The sequence below is a fragment of the Ochlerotatus camptorhynchus genome, unplaced genomic scaffold, assembly GCF_037179485.1.
Source record: "Ochlerotatus camptorhynchus isolate MF236.1 unplaced genomic scaffold, CSIRO-AGI_Acam_v1.1 ptg000361l, whole genome shotgun sequence".
Lineage (NCBI taxonomy): Eukaryota > Metazoa > Arthropoda > Insecta > Diptera > Culicidae > Ochlerotatus > Ochlerotatus camptorhynchus.
In genome coordinates this window covers 12,347,148-12,353,968 of record NW_027040849.1, presented here as the reverse complement: position 1 = coordinate 12,353,968, position 6,821 = coordinate 12,347,148, and positions in this window count along the sequence as shown.

Genomic DNA, 6,821 nt, shown 5'->3' with positions numbered 1-6,821 from the left:
GTGGCGGTACTACCAACTACGATACTTATAAATTGACCGTTGAATGCTTGCTCGATGAACAACTTGTATATGTCTATAAGTCTGTGGTAAGACTTCCCCTACCCGACGGTAATGCCTTGAATTCCTAAAAATCATCGAAAGAAGTCGTTGTTTACAAAATTTGTTACGTCTAATTCCAGCATATGTTTAAATCTAACATATGGACCATGTACTTAAAGCAATATTAGGGGTTACACTGATGCAAAATTTGAAATTTTCGCTCCACAGTGCTCAAACGGTTCCAAATTGGACCCTGATTATCCTCTCAAAATTTGAACTCATTTAGTGAGAAACTGACTTAGCACAAACTATTTGAAGTTTATGGGCATTACTATGGAGAAACCATAATTTCGGTTCATGTATATCTCAAAATTCACCAGTTTATACTCTACTTTAGAATTTATTTTTTTCCTTTGGTTTGTTTTTTTCCGTCGATCTTGTTTTCCGTGGTGAGCACCAATGCTACCGACGTGCCAGGAAGGCAGCTCCCACACCTGGACCCTACCTATCGACCCATCAACTCATGAACCGGGGACCAACGGCTTTACTTCCCATCCGAAGGAAGGCGTGATCAGAGATGTTATGCCTCAGAACATCCCGGCGGCGCCGACTGGGATTGAACCCAGGCCTGCTGGGGTGAGATGTAATCACGCTTACCACTACACCACCGGCGCCGTTGCTTACTTTATAAAATGATAACTGAGCTTGTTAATCCCCCTTATTCTGCGAGTCACGTGACTCTCTGTCACCGGTGAGGTGACAATTGTCACCTCGTGTGAGGTGACTCTCCGTGCAAATCAAATGAAGAGTCACCTCACACGAGGTGACTATTGTCACCTCACCGGTGAGAGAGAGTCACGTGACTCGCAGAATAGGGGGGAATGTTAATGATTCAAGTCACTGATGACTTATGATTATGCTCAATCAACTGTTCAGCAGGCAACATTGGTGTTAATGGCGCGTAGAATAGAAGACAAAAATCATGGCTACTATGTCGCACTGCAGAATACAGTGTTGCTCACAATACAGTTGCTTAATCTTGCCATAAGATTATCGATCTCTTAAACAATTAATAACTTTTTAATTTGACGTTTGGCTGAAAAACGATTTTCTGCAAAGTTGTAGTTGATAAAAATTCCCATAAGAATAGCAATACAATTTGTTAACAGGACAATATGTAAAAAGACTAGAAGACAATGAACAAAAAGTTTTGTTTTCCCATAGTAATTTCCATATAAACTTCAAATGGTTTGTGCCAAGTCAGTATATTATCAAATGAGTTTAAACTTTCAGAGGCTAATCAGGACCCGATTTTAAACCGTTTGAACACTGTGGAGCGAAAATTTCAAATTTTGCATCAGTCTATTGGGGGTGCAATTTAAAAAAAAACATAGTCGGTCGTGGCATAAAAGTGGTCTAATTTTGATCAAAGATGATGGATTTTAACTTTTAATACGCCAATCGATAGGATTTTTTCTACGAATCCATTATAATTAAGACTTTATCATTTTTCAAAATGTCAGTGCTAACATTTGAAAACGGCGCAAAAGCCATTTGTAAACAAATGGTTTGTGGGCCCTTTACTCGCTACCCGAAGAACGCCCACGCAAACCAACAGCATCGTCAGGAAGGGGAAAATTTCCCCTACCCGATGTTGCTGTTGTGTCGCGTGGGTGTAGTTCAAGTAGTGAGTAAAGGGCCCACAAACCATTTGTTTACAAATGGCTTTTGTGCCGTTTTCAAATGTTAGCACTGATGTTACTATTGAAAATTGCACGAATGTGCAATTGTTGCTATGTTAATTAAAATTATCACCGATTACCTGCGAAAAGCGATATGTATAACACAGATTTCAAAGTTGAATTCCATCCGGTCTCACAAAAAAAAAAATTCAATCACCGCGTTATGAGTGGTGGTGTTTTCCAGTACACAACGAAAAGCTGCCTGCAAGCAGCGAGCTGCAGCCCACAAGAGCATCCATAGAAGGAGGAAGAAGTCGCATCGCTACTGATTGGAATCAGTAGCTTTTCGTGAGTCGCTGTGGGTCATCTATGTCAAGTGCGTCATACTAAAGAATATAAACAGAGAGAACCCCGCTCAAATTCCTATTCCTACACAAAACACAAGCTCGTACTACAGTTAACAAATAAGATTTATTAACACGTATTATTTATTTAGATCACGTAATTTTTTGAATTCGTCCCACGCCGTACTCTAGCACAACTATTTACTTATCCTCTTCAGATCTTTCTCTAGCTAATCAATTATCGCACTAAAGCTTCATGTTGATATCAGTATGGGATCTCCTCCCAACTCTGAAAATCGTTAACTTCGCGTATGAAGTAACAAAAAAAAAAAAAAAAAACACTTTAAATGGTCAATTTAATTTGGTCATAGTTAGTAGAACCATAGAGGTAACTCTAAAACCAGAAGGTCCCGAAGAAACGAGCTCAACTTTTTGGCTCAGCTCTGATACTATCTTCGGTCCCAAGCTAATCGATTCACCCATCGAAACATAGAAAAATCCACTAGCCCCTCATTTTATCTGTCAAACTTTCATAGCGAATCAAGACATACACTACACGCTTACCTCAGCTTACTCACCGGGTGTGTCAATCGTACTCAATTCAGTCTGATGCATTAGGTTGTCAAAATCTGAGTAAACGAGAAATGTCAAACTGAGTAAAAGCCACTCAGTCAGCCAAATCCGGGACTTAGAAAAAAAAAATGTCAGCCGTGTCGGAGCAAACGCTCTAGAAAACGGCGAAATTATTGCATAACACAGGCCGAAATGCATTAAGGTAAGCAGGAATTGCATGCTGAGACGGTTTTCAGTCGTCTTCAGCTCCAGTTAAATAATTCTGGAGCAGCTAATTTCAACTTTTCATCAGAACAAAAAAAAAAAAACTTCCCGGCTGAAAATATCTCAGAGTGGTTTTGGCTCACTCTGCGCGAGAACGTTGTTTACTCAAAATTGAGTAAAAGCGCACCTTCTCACTTTTGAGTAGCCATACTTCCCACTGAAATGAGCATGTTTGCCTCAATTTTGAGTTGTTGCGAGTTACCGTGTATGTACTGGAATTTATACTAGAATGGGGTACGTTAGTCGATTTGCTTGGGATCAATAGGCTAGTCAAGTAGTGAGCCAATTTAAAATCGTTAGTTTCATATTGATTGTTGGTAGTACCATCGCTTGTGGCGCGCACAGTCACTTCCCTTGCTTTTGACGTTTACACACTACTATAGACACTGTATATAGACCGGACAATGTAAAATCATGCAATCTGGTAGCCCTGATAAATGTCATTAATTTGAAAAATAAATCTGGTATCACTTGAATTTGTTCAAACTTTCAGGGAGCAGCTCAATAAGTCAAGAGAAAGATTAATGTTTTTGTTATTCCTTTGCATTTGTTTTGATTCCATTCGTGCTGTTAATTAAAAGTGCTGTGTAACAATGAATTGCGCTCACCGAAATAGCACGCGATGTGAAGTAGATTCCGTGGGTTTCAATCAGAATACTGTTGTTCATCATGCCATTATAATTCATTACTTACTTTAATTTTAACAGCTCATTATAAATTACCTCATAGCAAAATCACGTTTCACATCGATCCGAATATTTTTTGTACGTTTGGTTTTACTTTTCGACTGATTGTTTAAATTTAAGATGCGAGTGCCAACGCTGGGGCTTAAACACGTCGGTGCAATTTTCGCCTCTGAGCGTTGGAAAATCTTGCATAAACAGTTCATTGAAGTGCTGATGCGTATCATCCTTCCGTGCAATACTAAAGTTCTCGAGTCAATCACCGTTACCGCAGCACCGTGCCAACAGCAGCTTCTTGCTTCGATGTTAATGTAATTTGCATCAAGAATCATCGAACACTACGGGGTAACCACGGTTTCCAGTGGGTTTCCGGTATTCCAGTAATGTCTCCCCCACTAATTTTTCAGTCGTCGTCTCTACCGTGCTCTACCGTACGTTATTCAGTCGTCATCGTACATCATACTCATACTAGTTTGAAATTATACCTACCGTATTATTGACACTCCCATAAAATGTTAGCTTCTGGCAGATGGACCTCATTTAGCCAGGTGGTTGGGAACGTTTCCCATGGGAATTGAAAAAAAAAAAACAATTCAAGAAACTTACTGATGAATCGAGAGCAGAGATTCAAATGCCAGTGGCCGGATGTTGTTTTAAAACATATAGCTGGGTAGAGTAAACGCAAACCGTAGTGGATGTTGAAATCGTAATCCTGTTGAGAGAGAGGAACCTTTTCACTATCACAAATCCAGCTGCGTACAAATAATATGTTGGAAAAACTTACATTCTGAGAAACAAAATTTTACTAGGAGTTCGCCTCTTTGTTTATATTTTGCTTTTTGTCAAAACAATACTAGATCACAATACTTGCTCCTTTGAAGCAAACCAAAGGATGACAGTCCGTTTGGTTACACTTTTTGACAGTTCGTTTGGCTGCATAAGACAAACGTTGTCCACACGGTAACCACGGTAACCAGCGAAAACACATTAATGTGTAAAATTTCACACATTTCGTGAAAAAAGGGGTCTACTCATAAAATGTGTAAACTGCGTTTACACATTTATGTGTAAACCCAGCAAACGTCAATAGAAGTGTATTTTTTACACATTTTTCAAGAACGGTTTTTACAGCAAAATGTGTAAAAAGTAATCATTTCTAGAACTTAAATATAATGGGGGCGCATGGTTTTTTATTAACTTCGGAATGTTCTTGTTTGTGTTAATGATAAAATAAAAATTGCTCGAATACAATAATATTTTATTTAAAAAGAGGAATGCCATAAAAAAAAACAGTACCGGCGCCGGTGTTGTAGTGATAAGCGTGATTGCCTCTTACCCCAGCAGGTCTGATTTCAATCCCAGTCCAGTCGGCACCGCTGGGATGTTCTGAGGCATAACATCTCTGATCACGCCGAGAATCACGCCTTCCTTCGGAAGGGAAGTAAATCCATTGGTTCCCGGTTCATGAGTTGATGGATCGATAGGCAGGATGGGAGCTGCCTTCCTGGCGTCAGTAGCATTGGTGCTCAGCACGGAAAACATATCAAGGAAAAAACAAAAATCAGTATGAAGCAAGCAATCGAGACACCGGACATTGATTATGATTTTTTTGTTTTTCCAAAACTTAACTATGAAAATAGTATAAATCACCTACCTTATAGTATGTCCATCGTAGTACCATAGAGGTAACTCTAAGACAAGTAGGTCCCGAAGAAACGTGCTCAACTTTTTGGCTCACCTCTGGTACTATCTTCGGTCCCAAGCTTGTCGAATCACCCCTCGAAACATAGGAAAAACCAATACCCCCTCATTTTATCTGTCAAACTTTCATAGCGAATCAAAACAAACATTGCGTAGTACTAGAATTCCGACTAGAATAGGGTACGTTAATCGTTTGCTTGGGACCAATAGGCTACTAAAGTGGTGAGCCAATTTAAAATCGTTAGTTTCGTATTGATTGTTGGTAGTACTGTCCAGCTTGGACCGTAGTTCCTTTATTTTCCTGTTGCACTTCACTGAAATGTACACAAATTACGTGCGTAAACAAGACACGCTACAGCAAAGTTTGAAGTTTTTTTTTTACCCATTAATGAGTATAAAAATACACATTTTTTGACTGGTACTACATTCTTAAAATGTGTATTTTTTTTACACATTTTAAGATCTCCAAATTTACACATTTTTTGACAGCTGCATATAAATATAAAAAATGTGTCTTTTTTTACACATTAATGTGTTTACGCTGGTTACCGTGCAGTCTATACACTCAAAGATAAATTAAATCATAAAAGCTTAAAAAGTATGCAGTTTCCCGCTTCACCTTATTGAGTCCGAGCCATGATTACTTCGGCAATAGTCATGCATGATTAAAATCGAAATAATCTTTCCAGTATTAAATTTTATTCTTTTTAAATACTGATATATAATCAAAAAAGATTAAAATTCAATCAAAAATTATTAAAATAGAATCTAAAATGATTAAAATTTATTCAAAAAAAGATAATCTACAATCTAATCAACCATGATTAAACTGGGATTAATATCAGATGCTTATTTTTTAATCATTCGATATGATTAAACTGAGTTTAATGTCAAATTGATTAAATTTCAAGCAAAATGGGAATAGTTCAATTTATCAGTGTATACAGTGTCTATACACACTACCACCAATGTTGAGTGTACTGCCCATGACAGTGTACTCAACAGATGGCGGTAGTTTTCTAGGGACGATGTCATGCCACCGACAACCCGACATGAAACTAAAATTTAACTCTTGATCTATTCTATGTTCTATTTGTATTCCAAAAGTCAAATAGTATCCAATTGCACTTTTCATACGCAATCATAATGAAATTGTTATGCATATGTAGCCTAACGACGTGTTTCGGGTTTCATTCAAACCATTTGTAAAATAGTTAAATAATTTGGGTTATCATTCGCTTAAAGGGTGATACGGTCAAAATTTGGTCAATATCAACTTGACGTATTTCTTTCAATTTTGCATTTAAAAAACCTGAACACCCCTCATTTTGAAGGTGTGTGTGTGTAGAATGTTGCTCCTATTTTGATTTTGGAATTCACTCTTCAGTTGTCAAAATGCCGTCCAAGCAAGAAGAGCAGCGTATCCAAATTTTGCTCGCGCATCGCGAAAATCCGAGCTACTCGCACGCAAAGTTGGCAAAATCGCTAAAAGTTGCCAAATCAACCGTTACAAATGTAATTAAAGTGTTTGGGGA